Below are 22,890 nucleotides of genomic sequence, written 5' to 3'. Positions count from 1 at the left end.
TGCCCTAGCTCTAAAGGCCATATATGAGGGAGAACATATGATTTTTGGTCTTCTGAGCTTGGCTGACCTCACTCAGAATGATTTTCTCTAGTTCCATCCATTTACCTGCAAATGATAAGATTTCATTCTTCTTCATAGCTGAGTAAAATTTCATTGTGTACAAGTACCACATTTTCTTGATCCACTCATCAGTAGTGGGGCATCTTGGTTGTTTCCATTACTTGGCTATTTGTGAGTAGTGTCACAATAAACATGGGTGTGCAGGTGCCTCTGGAGTAATCTGTGTTGTATTCCTTTGGGTATATCCCCAGGAGCGGAATTGCTGGATCATATGGCAGGTCTATGTTTAGATTTTTAAGAAGTCTCCAAATTTTTTTTCCAGAGTGGTTTCACCAGCTTGCATTCCCACCAGCAGTGGATTAGAGTTCCTTTTTCCCCACATCCTTGCCAACACATGTTGTTGGTGGTGTTTTTGATGATGGCTATTCTAACAGGGGTGAGGTGGAATCTTAGTGTGGTTTTGATTTGCATTTCCTTTATGGCTAGAGATGGTGAACATTTTTTCATGTGGTTTTTTTTTTGCCATTTGAATTTCTTCTTTTGAGAAAGTTCTATTAAGTTCAGTTGCCCATTTATTAATTGGTTCATTGATTTTAGGAGAGTTTCTTAAATTCCTGTATATTCTGGTTATCAATCCCTTGTCTGATGTATAGCTGGCAAATATTTTCTCCCACTCTGTGGGTGGTCTCTTCAGTTTACAGACTATTTCTTTTGTTGTGCAGAAGCTTTTTAATTTTATAATGTCCCATTTGTCCATCCTTCCTCTTAGTTGCTGGGCTGCTGGGGTTCTATTGAGGAAGCCCTTGCCTATACCTATTAGTTCCACAGTGTTTCCTGCTCCTTCCTTTAGTAACTTCAGAGTTTCAGGTCTGATATTTAGGTCCTTGATCCATTTTGAGTTGATACTAGTACAGGGTGATAGACATGGATCTAGCTTCAGTTTCTTGCAGATGGATAACCACTTTTCCCAGCAACATTTGTTGAAGAGGCTGTCTTTTCTCCATCTTATGTTTTTGGCTCCTTTGTCAAAAATGAGGTGGGTATAGTTGTGTGGATTCATATCTGGATCTTCTATTTTGTCCCACTGGTCTTCATGTCTGTTTTTATGCCAGTACCATGCTATTTTTATTGCTATTGCTTTGTAATATATTTTGAAGTCAGGTGTTGTTATACCTCCAGCATTGCTTTTTTTGCTGAGTATTGCCTTGGCTATTTGCAGTCTCTTGTGTTTCCAAATGAACTTTAAAGTAGATTTTTCAATCTCTGTTTTGAAAGTCATTGGGATTTTAATGGGAATTGCATTAAACATGTAGATTGCTTTTTCTTGATATCCTGCAGAAGGAGTCTGCCGCCACCTTGGTTCTGCAGCTTCATGAGTTTCTTAGCATGTTCTCTCCTCCTGACATTGGTGAAGAAAGTATTAGGCAAAGGTCTTGAAAGTCACATCATTGCCATCAAAGTATTATGACATGGACAGGTGAACACAGGAAGCTAAAACTCCAGGTTGATCTGGTGGTCATTGGTGGTCTCTTGAGTCTCAGTGGCAGTTCTGGCCTCCTGAGTGGGTGATGCAGGTGAAGTATGGTGGCCATGTGATACTTGAGCTTCTGTAGAGACCTTCAGATGACAAAGGCACTGTGAGGTGGTGGCAAAGGACAACTGGCTCTGAGCTGGCGGGGTTGGGAGTTGAGCACCAGGTTTCAAGTAAGCACTTTTGAAGCAGGAAACCCTGGTGACTCTCAGGAAGAACACTTCACCTCCACTCCTACTTCCCCCTCTTTCTTCTTTCTATCTGTTTCCCAGGCTGTCCTCAAATTCATGAACATCCCACCTCAACCTCTGAAATACTGGGGTTACAGGACTGCAGCATCACACCTGGCTCACCTGTCTTTTGACTATGAAAGTTCACATTTGCTATATGACCCATTTTACCTCTTTTGTTAGCTTTAGATATAATCCCGTTACATTTTTTAGTGATAGTGTTCAGGATTACAGGTATATCTTTAAATTATCACAGTATGTATAATATTACAACTGCATTCTTTTCTAATTTTTTTACAGTGCTAGGATTGAACCCAGGGCTTTGAGCACGCTAGACAATCATTCTAACTCTGAGATACATCCCCAGCCCAGCTCTACGTTGATGCATTGATACATCTTTTGCTTTAGTCAAATATGTCCTGAAGATACGTTAGAAATAAAGAAATAATACCTTTTATACTTACCCACTCATTTACCATTTTCTGGGCTCTTCAATTCTCTGTGTAAACCTGGCATCATTTTCCTTCTTTTTGATATTTTTTCTTGTGCTAATTATTTCACTGTTTCAATATCTAAGGAGATGTTTTCCTTTCCTTTTTCAAATGTATTTTTTTGATGGGTATTGAGTTAAATACATTTCTCTACCATCTTTTGGCTCATATTGCTTCCAATAAGAAATCTGTTGTTCTTCTTATGCTTTTCCCCTGTATGTAAGTGTTTATTCCCTTCCAGATGTTTTTAATGTTGTCTTTTAAAACTATTTGGTTATGGTATACTTTGTTATAGTTGTTTTTTTTTCTTGTACCTGGGATCCTCTCTATGAGGAAATCTGATTTCAGATATGATAGGTTGCTTGAAGGTGTCCCACAATTTTCAGATGCTCTATTCATATTCAGCTTTTCTATGTCTATGTTTAATTTTTGATACTTTCAATCATTAGGTCCCAAGTCACTAATCTTTTCTTTTGCAGTGCCTAATGTTCCATCAGTCTCATTACATTTATTTGTCATCTCAGACATGTCTGACTTCAATCTTGGTTTTCTTCTATGTCTTTAACATATTTAGCTTAACATACCCCATCTTTCCTCTAGCTTCTTAAACATGGAATATTTCATAACTAATGAAGTATATATAATAACAAATTTAATGTTCTTGCATAATGATTAGTGTTACCAACTTCTAGCTCTGTTTGTGTTGATTTATATTTCTTCATGTTATGAGTTACTTCTACCTTCCATTTATTTACATAACTGATCATTTTTATTAGATGCCAGACACAGCATTGTGAAATATTGGATGTTTCTGTGTTTTTCTAATTTTTCTGAGCCTTTGTCTTGAATTCAGTTATTTGTAAGCAGTTTGTACCTCTTAAATCTTACTTTTCAGCTTTGTTAAGCAGAATCAGATTAACCTTTAATCCAGGGCTGACTTTGTTCCTTTATCAAGGCAATATTATTCTGATTATCTGACGATGGGTGAGTTATAACATTTTCCATACTGACTAATGGGAGCACAAACTTTTTTTGGTCTTATGTGAGTTACAGGGACTGTTTTATCTGCTCCTTTAGGGTAACTTGAGTAGTTTCCCTCTCACCTGTGCTGAGCTAAAGAGTTAAGGGGGCTTCTCTGCAGATCTCTAGAGACCTCTTAATCTCTGCAGTTTCTACGTGGTATCCTTAGAACTCAAACCAACTTGCCTTCCCCAGACTTCCAACTATCTCCTCAACCCAAGGACTGCTCTAAACTCTTTCTAGGCTGCAAATTGGTGTAGTTGTAGGCTCACCTGGTTTGCTATCACTCACTCAAGAATCATTGGCCTGCACTGGTGTAAAACGCAGTGTCCAATGCCTGAAAACTGTTGTATTTTTTTGTTAGGTCTTTTAGTAGTTTCAAATAGGAGAGAAAGTCCAATCCCTATCAATCTACATTAACTGAAAGCAAAAATTTCTCCAATAACACCATTTTAAATCCTCATTGGGTCAATATACTTAGCATGCAAAAGAGAAGAGATGAATTATTGTTAATTTTGACTCTGCATGTATGTTGTACACTTTAACTTTGTATCACACATATAAAACGGCAAAGAAATAAAAGTTAGAAAACTGCTAGAGGCAAGAGTTGTTTTTTTTTTAAAATCCCTTTGGAGGTCATGCATTTAACTATTTGTGCTAATACAACAATAAGTTGTAATATTATCCTGAGTTAATTGACCTGACAGATCATATTTATTTATAAAATTCTTTCATATTGAAGTCACATGATGTTTTTCTGAAAAAAATTTTGTCAAAATTCTTTAGAACTGAATGTACAAATTATGAACCCAATTCAATAGCATGTGCCTTCTCTGAAGACCTACTAATGGAATTTGATACACATCCACTCCCATTACACTGAGTGTTACTTCATAGATAACCATGTCTTCAGATAATGATTTGATGTACATGTAACTTTGGTTTTTAAAAAGCCAGTATAAACTTTCTATGCGATACTGATTTGTGCAGAGTACAGAGAATCTTAGCAGCCAGAATGCTTGTCACTTAATCATTTCCATATTGCTGGGGATTCAATTGATTAATTGAACTTAATTGAAGGAGAAGTAGCTTTTCATTCCAATGAGTTTTATTTTATTTTATTTCTTTAATCCTTTAAGCTACTGTTTTGTATTTGTGACCTATTTTAGCCATAATATGAGAAAACAATTTTTCCTTTAATTTTATCATTTAAAATTGTTTTACTATATTAAATATGATTTTTACATACTGAATTTAACATTTAAATAAAAGTCAATGAAGATCACTTCAATCTTATAGATCATTTAAAGACAACTACGCTAAAGTTTGTTGAATGTATTCCATATGCTTGGTATGCTAATAAAGGCTATAAACTTGTTCAGAATATTTACTTTGCAAAAACTCACCACAAATTTGTAAACCTGTTATATATAAAGACTTCCGTATGTGTATATTTTTTCCCATCTCACAATATTTGTGTTTTTGGTTGTTGCTACATATGGATACTAAAGTAAAAGTAGTAGTGATAAGTAATCCTTGCTCTGCTACTTAGTAACTTATTATTTTATGTAAGATACCGTTGCTGATGACATATATGTGTTAATATCTAATTATGACTCCATGAGTAATTCTGTGAGGTAACTACTATTAATTAAAGTAAGCATCACCTTTGTAAATGTCAGTGCCTGGGGTTTAAACCTAGACAATCGAAATCTGTCTGTGTCTCTATACAGACTAATAACAACTAATCCTATTGGATTCTTACTCTGCTAGGTACTGTTCTAAGGACTTTACATAGACTCACTTGTTCTTATAAAATTCCTTTATAAAGTTATATATAGTTATATAACTTTATTTTACAAAAAGAGGACCAAAATGATAACTTTACAAATAAGGAACCTAAAGCTCCTAGAGGCAAAGTAACTGCCTCAAGCCACATGACATGTAAGTGGCAGAGCCCCAACCCAAGCAATTCTTAGCTCACACCCTCCACCAGTGTCCTGCCTGCCTTCTTTCTTCAAAACTGATGTACTGAATCTGCAGTTTCTTTATTAGTTCTTACCCTATTAATTAGGTGAGGGTATAGATTAAAAGCAAAGTATAACCTGTTATTACTAGGTCCAAGCCAATCTCATAATCACAGAATTTTAAAACCTTAGTTATCACTTAATCTAGTCTCTTCATTTTATAGATGAAGAAATTGAGACCCTGGTTGATTAAAAGTTTTGCCCAAAGTTAAAGTATAGATTTCAGATTTTTGTCAAAGCAGGGGATTTGGCAGAGTGCTAGGTTCTCCATACAACAAATATTGAACACTTTTGCTCAGCAAATATTTGCAGAATTGAATTGAAAGCTGGAGTTTTTCCTAAGATTAGATTAGTGTGGTGCCTGGTTCCATGGTGATGGTTGCTTTGTGCATCCTGGCCACGGTCACTTGGCATCTGTACCTACTGCTGGTATTTCTAGAAATATGTTTCATAGATAATGAGTCACATGGCTTCCCACACATTTCCACAGAGCTAATCTGGTGTTGTTTCATTTTATTGTTATAGTCTAAAATGCAAACATAATGCAGATGCTGCATTTTCAAAACAGCTTCTCCCAAGCTTAATAAATTAAAATCTATCTTTTTTTTTTTTTTTTTTTTTTGGCAAAGTAAAGGGTATTGCCATAGGCTCACGATAGACATGGGCTGAACTTTACTCCAGTAAAGTAGCAGAAGTATTCCAGAATGGTTGAAGAAAAGCCATTCAATTAAGTGAGCAAGTTGAAACAACCATTTAAAAGGAATTGCATAGGGAAATTTCATTTATCAGCAAGAATCAATGTCATAATATTCTCATGTAATTAACATTTATTGATATGAGTGTTGTTATTATTTTTGCTCCTTGAGGGAATTTGAAAATGTGTCCACTTTTATTTCTATTGGAATTCAAATACTTCAGAAAGACCTTTTCTTTTTTGTTTTGTTTTGCTTTTTGGCTGGAACCCAGCACCCAGTGTTGCTCATGCTAGACAAACATTTTACCATTGGGTTACATCCCCAGCCCATCAGTTATTGTATTTTATTTTTTGATGGTGTGGGTTTTGGACTCAGGGCCTTCTGTTTGTTAGGCAGGCGCTCTACTGCTTGAGCCGCACTGCCAGTACTTCAGAAAGACTTTTAAAAAATGATTATAGTTAATTTACTTTTCCCATATTTTAATAATGTTTTCAAACTTTAACTAATGAACAGTATTCTAGCATGGATTCACTTATACACAATCAAAAAACATAAAGTATGGTTATATTGGTTTATTAGTACTAGTTTGCAGTTACAGCCTGGGTAGGCTCTTATTTAAACATCTTTAAAAACTGAAACAAGAGAACTGGGTCTTGGTAACTCAGCACTTTAAAGTCTTGTGTCTTATAGTCCATAATGACTTTATAAATCACAGTTAATTTTTATCATAAATTTCAGAGTAACTTTAAAGCTATTATTTTATCATTTGAAAATTGTCCAGATTTTAATTATCACATATTTTTAAAATCATTTTATTAACCCAAAATGTATTAAAAAAACCACTCTGAATATTTAAAACAAAATTTTTTTGATGACAGCTTAAAATCAGAGAATATAATGATTTAATCCTAGCACTTCTCTGACAAAGAGTGCTTTATTCTATCTAGAGATAATTAAAGCTTAATTTTTCACTTTTCCCCTAAAGATTTGTTTTCAGTTTACTTGATTTTTCTTTTAAAGATAGATAAATTCTTGTGTGTTAACTTATTTGTAAAAGACTGTAGTTTTATAGCAAATGTTTTCATTTTAATTTAACTTGCATATATTCATTGTATATTTCCTCATAATTCTTATTTCTTTCAAAGTGTATGATAAAAATATATCTCTTGTGTGATAAAATATGATTCAGCAGCTCGCCAGGACAGAAAAACTTCAAAGACTTCTTTTAACTTAGAATGATAGGTTATAAACCTCTGTGGCTGTGAGCTCATTAAGAGTTGTTTATTCATCAACCTGTGATTCAGCCAGATTGTTTTCTGAAAATTTCTCTGATAAATTACAATGGAGATGTACTATTGTTCAATTTTGAACGCAGGAGAAAATAAATATTACCCACCTCCCCCTTCCCATTCCTCAAAGTGCTCAGTTATCAGGGAAGGTGGATTACTCATCTAAAAAGCAAACAGTGGCCAGTAAAAAAAAAAACTTTTTTATCAAATGGTTATGAACAATGACACTTTGTTCAGCACAACTCATTTATAACAAAACAGGCACTGGGAGGAAATGCTTATTCATTTAATAGGACCAAGATTAATAACAACAAGAATTAAAGTAACTTCTAAATACAACTAGGTCAATTTTCAAGACATTTATTTAACTGGTGACTGATTAATCACCAAGTTCATTTAACATACTAACATAAAACAAAACTATCATTTTGGGTAGCTAAGAAATATACAATGTGTCATTTTGTGTTCTCAAAAATGACATTTAAGCCAGGCACCAGTGGCTCATACCTGTAATCCTACTTACTTGGGAGGTTGAGATCAGGAGGATCACAGTTTGAGGCCAGCCCAAAATAACCAGAGCAAAATGAGCTAGCGTATGGCTCAAGTGGTAGAGTGTCTGCTTTGCAGGTCTGAAACCCTGAGTTCAAACTCTGGCCCTACAAAAAAAAATACATTTAAATGTCATAGATGTTTTAATTAAAGAAAGAAAACCCACCAGATAAATAAATGAGTCACTACACTGCTAATTGAACTGTCAGTGTAGTCACTGATCTTACCTACACTTATGACCTTCAAACAATGCCAACATAAAATAAAATAGAAATTTCAACTCCAGTTTTTAAAAGTTGTTTGAACAACTTTATTTTTCTTTAAAGACAGAAAACAAAATTACTTGAAAAGAAAGCATCTCTATTATTCCAAATATTTTAGATAATATTTTTGCCTTTATTTTCTGTAATTGTTATATTAAATTGAATTTTAGGGCTGAGAGACATCTGTAGAAACATGTCTTTTCACGGACATGGGCACTGAAATGGAGAATAATGAGCCAAAAGGACATGACCAAGGAGAGGTATACTTCTCAATGGCTAATAGTATCTAACAACAGTCAGGGTGTACATGGATGAGCACTTATTATATGTCAGGATTGTCCTGAAGTCCTTTACGCAGATTATCTATGTATGGCACAGCACAGAGGTATGAATTGAGGCACTGAGTAGTACTTGCCTAACATGGTAGGGTAGAGTTTGAACCCAGGCACTTTCTACTTCTTAGACATCATCGTATCTTGTTGGGTTGTTTCTCTTTTAAATAGACTGCTAGGTCTTTTAAGAGAGGAGTCACTATGAATATTTCCAACATAGCTTCCAAATTGTCTTTCCCAGAACTGGTATAGAGTTAATGTGCAGTGACAATTTGTTGCTTAATTGATAATAAGATCACCTAGGTATATGAGCAAAAAGTGACTTCAAATACCAAACTGTAATTCTTAAGAAGCTTCCTCACAAAAGTATTTAGTGTTACTTAAGTTTGCCTCTCCTTTACTCCGTAATATAACTATTGAAGTATTAACAAAGATCTTCGAAAGTGTATGTACACTAGCTAAGTCCTAGAAATGACGGATATAAAAGTGCTTTAAGAAATAGAACTGGGTGTCAGTGGCTCACACCTGTAATCTTTGCTACTTGGAAGGCTGAGCTCAGGAGGATCACCAAGGCCAGCCCTGGCAAAACTATTCAAGAGACCCTATCTCAAAAGAAAAAAAAGTTGTGCATGGTGCTGCATGTCTGTCATCCTAGCTACAGTGGAAGGATCACAGTCCAGTCTAGTCTGGCTAAAAAGTGAGACCCTATCTTCAAATTTAAAAAAAAAAGTGTATATATTAAAGAGAGTTGGTTTCATGTTAAGTATTCTGACACATGTTGCTTCCCCAGCTGGGTACTCAGACTTCCTTACATGGTAGCCAGCTTCCAAGAAGTCAAAACCAAGAATTTCGTAGCTTCTTAAAGGCTAGGCCTGAGAGTTGCATAGGTCACAGGGCCAGCTCAGACTTGAAATGTGTCTGATACAAGAATAGGAATGTCACATTGCAAAGGAAGCCTACAGGGTGGGAGGGTTTTGTTTCCTTTGGGAAACTCCCACATCACATAAAAATACTTGTCTAATAAGTGTAAACCCTAGTTTAACATTATGCATGACTATTTCTCTTCAGGGAATAGAGTGAATAATGATTCAGTCAGATTAGCATCTGCTTTTCATTGATGCTCTTCTTTTTGTTTTGTGAATCTACCGTAACACAGAAGATGTCACGATAGCCTTTGGATAAAGTTTACCCTGAAGAAGTCAGATAGTTCATTGAAGACTCTCGATTCACTCATATCTCATTGTAATGCATAAGTACTGGTAAACCACAACTCTTAGTTTTTCTCAAGGGAAAAATAGAAGCTGACTAAGACTTTCATTAACTTAATGTGGTTTAGCATTAATTTCTTCTAGTCAAAGTCATTAAGTAAGCTAATATAGTTATTCTTATCACTGGGAAAATTTAGAAAACAATAGTTAAAGAAAACAAAATGAAAGGTTCAAACTAGGTTTTTAATTTTTTTTGGAGTATTTGATTTTTGGCTGCCCATGATCCAGATCCATCCTTAGGTTGGAGAAACCCTCATTTTATAATTTTTGGTGGGAGGCAGAACCCAGTCTTTTACAAGGCAGCTGACAGGGTGATGTATTGTCTCCCCTGGCCCTTGGTAGATGGATTGTTGGCTCCTTATCTAGAAAGTTCCAACTGTTTGATTGGTACTCCAAAATTAAGGAAACTGTGAAGATACAGGACACTTAGACTGTTCATGGAGATGGAGGCAGAGTGAAGAGAGGACAGTCCTTAGTGGTGTAGTTGGCACCACATTGCCAGGATGTTCTACAGCCTAGACTTTAATTCCTAGTAATTTTCTACTAAAGAACATAGTATAGTAATAAATTTTCCTGTTTACTTTCCAGTTTTTAAGTTTCCCAGACATACTGCCAATCTCTGTGGCTGGTAGGCATAGGAGGCAGATGCCCGTGTGGCTTTATTTGGCTTCCTCAGAGGAATCATCTGACTTCATCTGAAATTTCCACAAGGAAGTTATTTCTTTGGGTTAAGGCCCTGCAAATTTATTACTTTGCACAAGTACATGCTATAATAACTTCATCTTGAATCACTATTAAAACATCAGTTCAGATTAGTTAACAAAGAGAAGATTAGAGATAAGATTTAGGAAGAAAAGAAAGGAAAAGAAAAATACCCCAAGAAAGATTCCTTTGCAAAAAGGATGTGGCTGGTGCAGGTGAGAGAAAGCTTTTAGTCTTTCAGGCTAATGACGATTGTTCACTCATCTGGAGAGCAAAAAGAAGGTGAAAGCAGCAAAGAAATCTTGTATCTCCCAAAATTACATCTAGAGATAGGCACCCTGTTAAGAATACGAATAATCAGTTTCCACTTGCCCAGGACCTCATAGAATTTGTTGAAGATCCCTTTGTAAATCAAGCAGAATTTGAAAAGGGAAATGTTAAATGCTCTGCTCTTCTTTTTTAGTCTCTCTCTCTCTCTCTCCCTCTCTCTCTCTCTCTCCCTCTCTCTCCCTCTCCCATGAGTTTTGTGTTAGGAGTTGAAAATATTCAATGTTTACCAAAGGCAAATTTCAGAATTGCTCTAGTTATTTTGTTGGATTTGTGAGTATCTCAGGGATTGAGGACCAGGAGAGAGAGCTCTAACGAAGATGGAAAATATGGTGGAAACTCCTGCAATCATGTAGTTTCCAAAAAGTATATATAGAATCAATTTTCCATTCATGAGCCCACGTCTAATTGTAACTGAGGATATGTATGCCTTGTCCTCTTGTTCTAAAAGGATCGTATCTGAAAGTATTCTCATTTTATAAACGCTATTTGACCATAAAATTATCTTTATGATCAATCCTTACTTCTTCTAGTGCTTTCCACGGTCTCAGAACAAAGACATACCTGTCTGCTTTCACTTTCCCTGCCAGGTTCAAACTCTAAGTCAATCAGCAAATATTTGCTGTACAGAGAACAGTGTGATGAGATAGAACAGCAGAAAGTAAAGGAGAATTGGAGATTCCCAGGCACTCCAGATCCTGACAGACAGATTCAAATTGTGGCTTCTGTTCTTACAGATTGAATCACTCTCTTTCTGAGCCATAGTTTCCTCATTTCTAAAAGTAGGGGATAAATCTCAGCTAGCAAAATGATTACACACATCAAAGGGATCACACTACACATACCTGGTTCAATGTTGTTCAGAAACAAAACACTCAGCTGAAAGTGACTTCCATTCAAGGAGTTTACTTTGCTCAAAGGACAATAAATGCAGAGGTGAGGAGTCTCTGAGTTGGTGCAGGAGCTGGATGGCTTCCTGATGTAGGTCAATGTCTCTGATTTTGGTAGCAGCAGTTTTAGGTTTCATGTCTTCATATGACAAGGTGCATAGCAGAAGGGTGCTTATTAAATCTCTCACTAGAGAGAAATCTTTCCAGAAGGCCCAAGCACTTCCCCTTAGGTGATATGCCTGTGTCTAGGCTGCAGCAAGCCTGGGAAAGTGAATGTTCATCCTTTTGCTTCCTTATATGAGGAGTGCTCTGCAGAAAAAGAAAACTGGGAAGGATGTGGCAGTTTGGCACAAAAGCAGTGGAGTCTGCTTTGTGGTGTTTGGTTTATTTAGTAAGCACTTAAAAATGTTAGCTCCTTTCCCACTTCTATTGGCAACAGAATATATCAGATGCCAACAAACACTTACAGACCACTCTGCCTTTTGAGAATGTCACAGTGTGCTAGCCCACATCCTCTATTTCATACCAAGCTTTTTTCCTGCTTACCTTCTATTTCCAAGCTGCCTAACATAAAAGCAACAGCAGAAACCAAAAAACAACAAAGAAAACTTCTTCCTTTTCTTGCTAGGCTGACCTCTAGAGTCAATGCTGTAGTTAGACAAAGGGACATAGAAAAGAATAGCCGTGGTTGCATTTGATTTTTTTCGTTTTGATATTTTCATAAAAGTGCACAGCTTTCTTGATGCATTTTCCAGACGGATTTATCTTTAATGTGTGACACATTAACTTTCTGCTCACACTGGCTATATTATTTGACTCAATCTATTTCACCCAAGAAGTGATTTTCTTGTTGTTTAAAAATGGATGTTAAATATTTTAAATAAATGTCTTTTACTAGATGTTACAGTGGCAATGCAGAACAGTGACTCTTAGAGAAAGGATGGAGCTAACAAAGAGATAAGAGTCATGTAGCGTTAGATTTTGGAGACAACACGGAAGCAAGCTAGAGCCCAACTGTGTATAGGAAATGAGGTAGCCAGTATTTTGCGAAAAGTTAGGAGGGAAACAAGGACTTCTTTAAAATTAATCAATGAAGATGGAGATCTTAGAAGCTCTACTTAGAAAAAGTGCACAGAAACTTTCAGAAATAAAATTTAAAAAGTAAGATGTGGACATTCCAGCACAAACATTATGAGTCAGTGTATTAGAAGATAGTGAGAAGATAATACAGACCCTATCGTACAGAGATTGCAATCTTCAGTGTAATGCTTCAGGATTCTTGCTCATTGTTAAGGAAGACAACTGGAGGTTATTCACAACAACTGCCCTAACACCATTATAGTTAGCTATGCAAGAATCAACACAGCAAAATATAGTTGTGCATGTTTATGTGTGTATATCTACAGAGATGGATGATAAGATAGATAGATAGATAGATCATTTAAATCGAGCTCTTTAACCATGTGATACTTACATTAATGAGCACTGCTTGACCATAGCAGGCACGTCATATTCACTCCCTCTGTTATGTTTCTTATCTCCCTCCCCCAACCCTGAATTAAATATTTCTTGCAATTGGTAACAAGGGAAAAGTGCACATTATTTGATGAGTATTTTCAAAATGTTTATTGCATTTAGTTCCTATGGACTAAATGTTATAATGAAACTTACTTTTTAAAATATTACAATTCTAAGTCAGGTGTGGTGGCTTATGCCTATAATTCTAGCACTTAGAAGGCTGAGACACAAGGATCATGAATTTGAGACTGGCCTGAGCTGCATAGCAAGTTCCAGAAGTTCCAGACCAGACTGGGCTACATAGCAAAATCTTATCTCAAAACACATAGGAAAAAGAAAGATAAGAAAAGAAAAAGCACTTTCCATTTGTTATTTTAATTCCACATGTCAACCATTTTAATAGGCTGCACAGAGGATTTACTTAATACATTTTTTTACTGCTCATTATTGTTTGCATATACTTAACTCATCTCAACTCTTCAGCACATTCAAGAATAAAGTATAATTGTGCTTTGTTATTCTGGTTTTTCATTATTTTGGACAGTATAAAATTAGCTCTTTACTCTGTGCTCTATGCATGTTGAATACTTTGAAAACATGTTAATTGGCTTGTCTATCAATGATGTAATCTGAAAACCCTAGTGAGTAACATTGGGCATTTAATAACCTTTATGAAAAATATCAATGGCCATCATTGTCAGTGTGTTAGATGCTGTATCTAAACATTGAAAAAATAAGGTATTCAGTATTCTTGAATATCTTTTCCTCATCAATTTAAAATTGTGTGTGTTTCTATATTTTCATTTTCTTAAAGTGAATATACATTTTGCCTGTAGCAAATTCCCTGGGAATTCAGAGAGGAGTTTAAGATTAGACTGCAGCTCTGGGCTGCTGGTATTGACCACTCACACCTGTAGGATATGACATGCTGGGAGTTGTCCTTTCACTCTGATTGCTCAGGATGTCTCAGAGCTAGGTACCCTGTTGTACCACAATCATGTGATAAAAGACACAGAGTCTAAAAGGTTTTATTGTTCCCATTTTAAAATACAGACAATCCTTGATTAAAAAAAAAAAAACCTCCACAAATGTGTTTACCAACTCAGTCATCATCTAAAAAGAATGGCAGAAGAGGAAGATCCTTGTTTGTTTACTCTTTTTTGTGTGTTTTCGAAATACAATGGTGGGAGAAGGTTTGTTCCAGTTTTTCCCATAGATATTCCTTAGGGAATGCATTTAAAAAGCACAAAATAGTATTTCTATGGCTCAACAGAAATAGAACCTTCAGTATTATTTTAACTTAATTGTGATAAGGTGGGAACATTCTTTTGTTACTTGTTTCCTGGACTCTAAAGGTGACATTTCATGTAATCTCATTTCACTTGGACTTCTCACTGACAAGTAGAATGATTAATTTCTCTTTAACAAATTAAAATAGGCAGACTACTATTTTTATTAGTAGATGAAAATATCTTGTTCAAAGAATTAGAAGGACTTACATACTCTCTATGGGACTATCATCTTCGTATCAGGGAGCTTAGACCCACAGTAGGAAGTACACAGTTCCTATCTATGGAGAATAAGTATAAATAGTACAAGGAGTTACTGATAACTTTATAGGTATTGTTACACACAGGGATAGGAGAACTAATTACAAGCTTACATGCTTCCAAACACGGCTTTTCAAAAGCATGGTGCATTTGTAAGAGAAGGTAAGAAGTATAAACTTTTACCAAAGATATGACTAGGAGCCTAAACCAGAAGCTGGCTTTGAGGAGATGTGAAGACTCATCAAAATTTGTGGTTAGCTCTTTTACCCTTGCTATTTGCTGGTGTTTTACTTTTCTTGGTCCTCCCTTATTCAGATGTTGTTTCTGCTATTTATTATAATCTCTCTCAGTAGTTCCAATTTAAGTTAATATGTTATCTGATCCAGGGATATTCTATTGTTATTTCTCCCATAAATAAATAAAAAATTTTGTTATGTGCTAATGTTAAATGTTTTATGCTAATGGAATTACAACCATGAAATGAAACACAATTAGGTTCCAGGGACATGCTCTTAAAATTATAAAATAATTTCCATGTATTCCACCAAATACAGTTGGTTTTTAGTGTCTGTGGGAGACTGGCTTAGGATCCCTAAAATATTCCCAAATCCTCAGATGCTCATAAAGTGGGAAAATATGTGCATAAAATGTACATGCATCCTCCCATATACTTTCTTTTTTGCAGTATGGGAGGTTGAACTTTTTTGCAGTATGGGGCCTTGTGATTGTTAGGTGGGCATTCTACCCCTTATTGATGTCAAAAGCATAACAATGTAGAGAAATTTCCTTAGGACAAAATAATAAAGATAATAACAACAAGTTATTATTATTTCTCCACTGGGGAAAAACATAATTCTGGTGATATTACTACTTTTATTTCTATCTTTGATTTTTGATTATTCTGCAAAAATGTTAAAACTGTACATTTAGTATTCCAGATCAAAGAACAGAATAGTAGCGCTTCTGCATAGCAAAGAGGGTAAGACCAAATCACTATGTAGAAAACATCATACAGTAGAGGATAAACGTGCAGACTTCCTCTAAATATATTTCATATTAATAGAATTATATTGTCAGGAGTTGATTTTACAACCATCTGTGTGAATTCAGTGATCAGAAACTAAACCTGCAATTGTCATTTGTTACCACCAGGTGTTGGTGGTACCTCAGCCCCAGCCAACCAAGTCAACATAAATATCTATCAGGCATAGTTGAAAAAAATTACACTGCTCCTTTTTAAAAGAAATAAAGAGACATAGCTTCTTGACAGATAAAGATAAAATAATCATATCATGTTTGGAGTAACATCTGTAGAAAAGCATAAACTATCATTAGTTTTCAATGATTGTATATCTTACCCATAAAGCAAAATTGTATTTCTAAAGCAGAAAATTTAGAGAAAAAATGACTGAAAATGGAAGATAAAACCCACGATGTGTGTACATAAGTTGGTTTAGGTCATTATTTCTCAATATACACTCCAAAGATCAACTGTACCCTCTGTGGTTATTAAACTTTCAATTTCCCAAGTCTTCCTCCAGATCACTGTAAGATGGGAGCCAAAATGTGTGTGTGTGCATGTGTTACATATTATATATTGTTATATATTTAATTAACTAGCTGCTTAATTAATTTCAACTAAGTTTATGAACACTGTAGCTTATTAACCTCTAATTAAAGGATTTTTAGCAAATTTCATATATCATTTTACAATTGTTTTCCTGATATGTTTTTTTTCCCTTATTCATTTTGAATGACACCAAAAATAGAAGACCAAAATTTACGTACACATTTAATTTTCATGATACTAACCTTGTAAGCATACATTACAAAGAATTAATCCTGGTTTTTCTGTGCCTTCCCCCCCAGGCCTTAAACATGCAATCTTAACTTTTATTTTTTAAGAGCTATGATTCAGTAAGTTTTGATAAACAGATCAGACAAAGGTGGAATGGAAGCTAGAAAAGAGATGAAGCAAATTGTGAGGAAAACCCATAGCAGTAGGTAAGTGTGAATGCTTTTTAAAATGTAGAAGCCCAAACTTCAGAGCTGACCTAAATACAAGTCTGACTGATGTATGGCTTAGCTATCTCTGGCTTAGAAAAGCTTCACAACTCATTTGAAGACCTAGGCCTGGTTGAAATGCTATTATGAGAGGGAATCAGGAAGAGAAAATTATGGCAGGGCTAGGTACAGTGGTGGTTCATGCTTGTAATCCTAGCTACTTGGGAAGTGGAGAGAGGAAGATGGCGTTCCAAGCAAAAAAAATTGTCATGATCCTATTTCAAAGAACAAGCCTGTGCGAGCTTATAATCCCAGTTATGTGGAAGGCAGAGGAAAGATCCTATGGTAAAAATGGGAGACCCTACCTGAAAAATAACTAAAGCAAAACGGTCTGAAAACATGGCTCAAGTGGTAGAGCACTTGCTTAGCAAGTGGATGTCCTGGGTTCAAATCTCAGTATTTCAAAAAAAATTGCAGCAGAGATTTGGACAAAAGATAGGGAGTCAGGTATTGAGAGATACTATTAGATTTAAGGAACACAGAAGAATCTTGGTGAAAAAGAAAAAATTAAGACAAGATTTTTAAAAAGTACATATTAAGACCACTTTGTTATTAAGGTATGAAAATACAAATTTCATCTGCTAAGACTAAGACTAAGATTTTGTTTAGATTTTAGGAGAAGAGTTACCTTCCAAATATGGGAAAAGTAGCCCTTGATCCAGGATATTAGTCAAAACAATCTCTTCTTCTTCTTCGTTTTTTTTTTTTTTTTCTTCTTGTGCTACTGGGGATTGAACCCAGAGCAATATGTATGCCAGGCAAACACTCAACCAGTGAGCTACATCCTCAGCCCTTGGTCCCTTTTTCTGACATTTTCATTTCAGTATAGATAATTCAGTTCTCATGACCCTGGGAAATCTGATAAGTTAAGTTAGCAGCAGGTTGGAGAAGTACGAGCATGTTTTTAATTATGGCCCTTTATTTGGAAAATGCTCTCACCTTTTACCTGCTCTAAATCAGCAAGCAGGGATTCAAAAAGAACAAAATCACTAACAGTCCCTATTGGCGGACATCACAACTGATTCACAGATCTTGTCTGCATCAATCTTCATGCCTCACACTTTGTACCATCGACTTTAAATGGACAAATGATCACCAAATGGCTCATAGCTCAATATTTAACAAGCAAGCCCAAAATAACTACCTTTAAGTTTGCCAGTGTTTATAGTAACAAAAGTGGCCAAGTGCATAAAACAGGACACTATGAGTTTTGTTAGCTTGTTTTTCCAGTAAAAAGCACTTGATGTCAATTGCAAAATGAAATAAAGCGTTTTCCTGTGTCTAGACTGGATATCAACTGCCAGTTTGTTGGCTGTTTCTCTGCCGAATCCAATAGGACCTTTGGATTGTCCTTTGGTCTTGTGTTCTCCTCAAAAGAAGCCTGATTCTACAAGGAAGGGTCCATACCTTAACATGCAAATCCTTCCCACATTTACTATTTTTCAAGAGTGAACTTAGCAAGGAAGTGATTAAAATTCAGCATTGTACCAGCTTTCCATTCTAATGTTTACTTCATGATGCTTCAAGAAGTGAAATTTAACAGACCAAACATTCAAGTCACGTGAGAGCCACACCAGTGGATCGAAGATCCTTGCTGGGCAACATTACAGCAGTGGAGGCAGGACCGTTTTCTCAATGCATTATTTTACCTTTTGTATTCATTCATCTACATTTGCAGGGAACACTTGTTCTTAAATAATATTTGACTTCTTAGATGGGAAGATAATAAAAGTAAAGAAGGAGAACAGAAGACCAAGGATGAATGTCATCAAGTTAGAATTGCTGTATTTTTTGAAAGAAAAAAAAGTCAGATGAGTCCAGTTATTCTTTGTCAACTAAAGCTCAAAAAAGTAGGTGTGACTATAATTTAGCACAGCCTTGTCCCTGACTGTATAAGAGATAGAGAAAGAAAAAAAATTAAGTCCAAAAGGAAAGATTAGAATTTAGTAATATGTTTTCATGTCCTCCAAGTCTTTTTGAAAGTCAAAAGTCTTCTATCATATGAATATCCTGTCACATCACAAAGATTAAAAATTAAACTTCAGACCTTGGATGAGTTGCCAAATATTTGGTTATAAAAATAAGAGCAATTATTTTTCCGCACACTGCAGAGGCTTTGTAAAACACAACCCAAATGCATAATGCAAACATAAACCTTATTTACTTTTACTTAATTGAACTTAAAGTACAGGATCATATCATCTGTAAATAGGGATAATTTGACTTCTCCCTTTCCTATTTATATCCATTTTATTTATTTGTTTTGCTTTATTGCTCTGGCTGAGAATTTAAGCACTAAATATGAGTGAAGAGAGTGGACACCTTTGTCTTATTCCTGACTTTAGAAGAAGTAGTTTCAGTTTTACCCATTTTAGGACAATGTTGGTTAAAGGTTTATTATATGTAGCCTTTATTATGTTGAGGTATGCTCTTTCCTTCCTAATTTCTACAGATATTATATCACGCAAGGATGCTGAAATTTGTCAAAAACTTTTTCTGTGTCTATTGAGATGATCATGTGATTTTGTCTTTTATACTGCTTATATACAATATTGCATTTTGATTTGCTATGTTCAGCCATTCTTGCAGCTATGGAATGAAACAAATATGATCATGGAGTATGATCTCTTTGATGTGCTATTGAATTTGGTTTTTAAGCAACTTATTATGAATAATTGCATCTATGTTCATCAAGAAAAGTGGTCTATAATTTAATTTTTTTGTTGTGTCCTTTTCTAAGTTTGCTCTTATGCTAATGCTAAGGGTAAATTCATATAATGAGTTTGGTTGTGTTTCTTCCTTTTCTGTTTTATGGACTAGTTTGAGGAGCATTGGGGTCAGTTCTTTAAAAATTCTGATAGAATTCAGTAGTGAATTCATCTGGTCCTGGGATTTTCTTTGTTGAGAGACTCTTAGTATTTTAATTTCATTGCTTTTCTACATTTGTTTAAGTGGTTTATTATCCTTTTGGTTCATTTTGGTAGGTATATGCATCTAGAAATTAATCCATTTCTTCTAGTTTCCAGTATATTAGAATATGGGTTTTGAAATATTATCTATTGATCCTCTAAATTTGATTTGTATTTGTTGTGATCCCCCTGTTTCTTCTCTAATTTTACTAATTTGAGTCTTCTCCCTCTTTTTTTTGTTTAGTTTGACTAAGGGTTTGTCAATCTTGTTATCCTTTCAAACAACCAACTTTTAGTTTCATCAATTCTTCATATTGCTCTTTTAGTCCCTATTTCATTGGTTTCTGCCCTCATCTTTACTATATCGCTCTATCTGCTACTTTTGAATTTGGCTTGTCCTTGTTCTTCTAAGAGCTTGAAGTACAACATTAAGTTATTTATTTATGATCTCTCTGATTTTGTAATGTAGACATTTATAGCTATAAACTTTCCTCTTTGCATTGCCTTTGCTGTGTTCCAAAAGTTCTGATATGTTGTATATTCTTTTAATTCAACGAATTCTTTTTATTTCCACCCTTATTTTTTCAATAACCACTGATCATTTGTCTTGTTATTGATTTCTAGTTCTATTCCTTTGTAGTCTGATAAAATACAGTAGGTTATTTCAATTTTCTTGTATTTGTTAAAGCTTGCTTTATGTTCTAAAATATAGTCTTTTTTGGTAAAAGTTGGATGAGCTGCTGAGAAGAATGTGTATTCTGTTGCTTTGGGGTGGAATATTCTATATGTATCTGTTAAATTCATTTGATCTCTATTGTCATTTAATCCTGAAGTTTCCTTGATTTTTTGTCTAGACCTACCTATTGATTAGTGTGGGATATTAAATGCACTAAGTATTGTTGTGTTGGGGTTTATCTGTGGTTTTATGTCCAGTTGTGTTTGCTTTGTGAAATTTTATGCAACATGTGGTCTATATGTTTACTATTATTATTTCCTCCTGGTGGATTATTCCCTCTGTGTATGTGAAGTGACTTTCTTTGTCCCTTCTGACTAATTTTGGCTTGTGGTCTGCTTTGTTGGATATGAGTATAACTATTCCTGCTTGCTTTTGGGCTCCATTTCTTAGAATATCTTTTTTCATTTTTCACTTTAAGTCTACCAGTGAGGTACATTTCTTATAGGAAATAAATAGTTGGGTCTTTAAAAAAATCTGGTACACCAGTCTATGTCTTTTGATTGGAGAATTGAGACAATTAGTATTCAGAGTTATTTTGAAAGGCATATAGTAGCTCTTGCCATTTTGTTATTTTTGTAGTGTTTGATTTTACCCTACTCCTCATTTATTCATTTAGTTGTCCAGTGAAATTTATTCTTTCCTACATCTTCATGGTTATTTTTATCTTCCTCTTCAGTGTGTATCATTCTTTCAAATATCTTCCGCAACACGAGTTTAGTGGTCATGAATTAGTTTAGCTTTTGTTTATCATAAAAGGTTTTTATTTCTCCTTCAATTATTAAGCTTTTCCAGGTAGAGTAATCTAGGTTGGCAGTTATTTTCTTTCAGAGCTTGAAATACATCATTCCATGCATTCTTTGCTTTTAGAGCCTCTATTGAGAAATTTGTTATTCTAATGGATTTGCCTACATAGATGACTTGGCATTTCCCTCTTGCAGCTTTAAATATTCTTCCCTTGTTCTGTATACTTAATGTGTACCTAATGTTTTGACTATAATATGATGTGGGGAGGTTCTATTCCTGTCTATTTGGAATCCTAAGAGCCTCCTGTACTTGGATGACTATCTGTTTCTCAAAAATTGGGAAATTTTCTTTTACTAGTTTATTGAATATATTTTCTATATATTTAGCTTGCACTGCTTCTTCTTCTATGTCCATGATTCATAGGCTTGATCATTTAATGGTGTTCCAGAACTTTTGCATATTCTGTTTGTATACCTTTTTTTGGTATCTTCATCTGAATTTTTGAATATATCTACTTTGTCTTTGAGCTATGCTGTTCTGTCTTCCATTTTATCCAATCTGTTTGAGATACTTTTAACTGAAGTTTTCATTTGACTTATAGAACAGTTAATTTCCAGAATTTCAATTTGATTTTTGTAAGTGGTTCTATCTTTATTGAATTCCCCTTTCTTTATTGAATTCCCCTTTCATATCTTCCATTTTCTTCTTTATTACATTCAGCTGTTTATTTGTACCCTTTGAATTCACTTAACAATTTGTGTTCTCTTTGACTTCATTGAGGTATTTATACATGTTCTTTTCAATTGCATTATCATTTTTTTGAATTCAATATTTGAGATTTCAACCATTTTACTATCATTCAAATCCTTGCATGATTAATTTTTTGAAATATCACATTGCTTTGTCTTTTTACATTTCTTGTGTTTCTGTATTGAGATTTGCTTATCTCAAGTCAAATCATTGGTTGGAGGTTTTAATTACTTGAAATCTTTCAGTTAAACTATTATCTATGTTCTAGCATATGGGTAGTGGCAGGGATGATGTGCTGTTTCTCTCTACTGGCCTTGTGGTTATAATTCACCAATAACAAATTCACCAATTCAAAACAAAACTAGATATTTACATGAAGCAAAAAAGAACTGGAGACATTGTATATATCCCTAATAACTTTATGTATGAAAGGAACAATGGTTCTTATGTGGTACAATAGAGGTTAAGAAAAAAATATTTACATGTAGGATTTAAAATTTAAGTAACAAAATTAAGGAGGAGGTGAGGGAAAATGGGGAGAAATGCATGGGAATATAGTTTAATCATTGTGGATAAATACACTATAATCAGGCATTGCAAAAGGAAAGACGAATTAAGAATAACCACAAAAAAGAAGGTAAAATAAACTACCAATAGAAAAACTCATAAAAGAGAAATAGAAAAAATAAAAGTCAGTATTTCTTCCTTCTTGAGGAGGAGAGTATATACCAGCTGGTCGGTGCAGTCAGTGTCCTCCAATCTCTGGCCATCAGCATCTGTCTGTAGCTCTCCTATTAAGTTTACTAACATATCCCATCTGGGCCTAGGATTGTCTGGGATTCCAATCTGGGTGCAGTCTTACTGAGGTGTTTTGTGGTTGGTTAAAGCCCTGGACCAGGTGCAGTGGCTGGAGTGAGGTGTAGCAGGTCCTGTGGTAGCAGCAAA

The sequence above is a fragment of the Castor canadensis genome, chromosome 8 (assembly GCF_047511655.1).
Source record: "Castor canadensis chromosome 8, mCasCan1.hap1v2, whole genome shotgun sequence".
Lineage (NCBI taxonomy): Eukaryota > Metazoa > Chordata > Mammalia > Rodentia > Castoridae > Castor > Castor canadensis.
The sequence above is the reverse complement of the archived record's forward strand: the minus strand, read 5'-3'. Positions refer to the sequence as shown.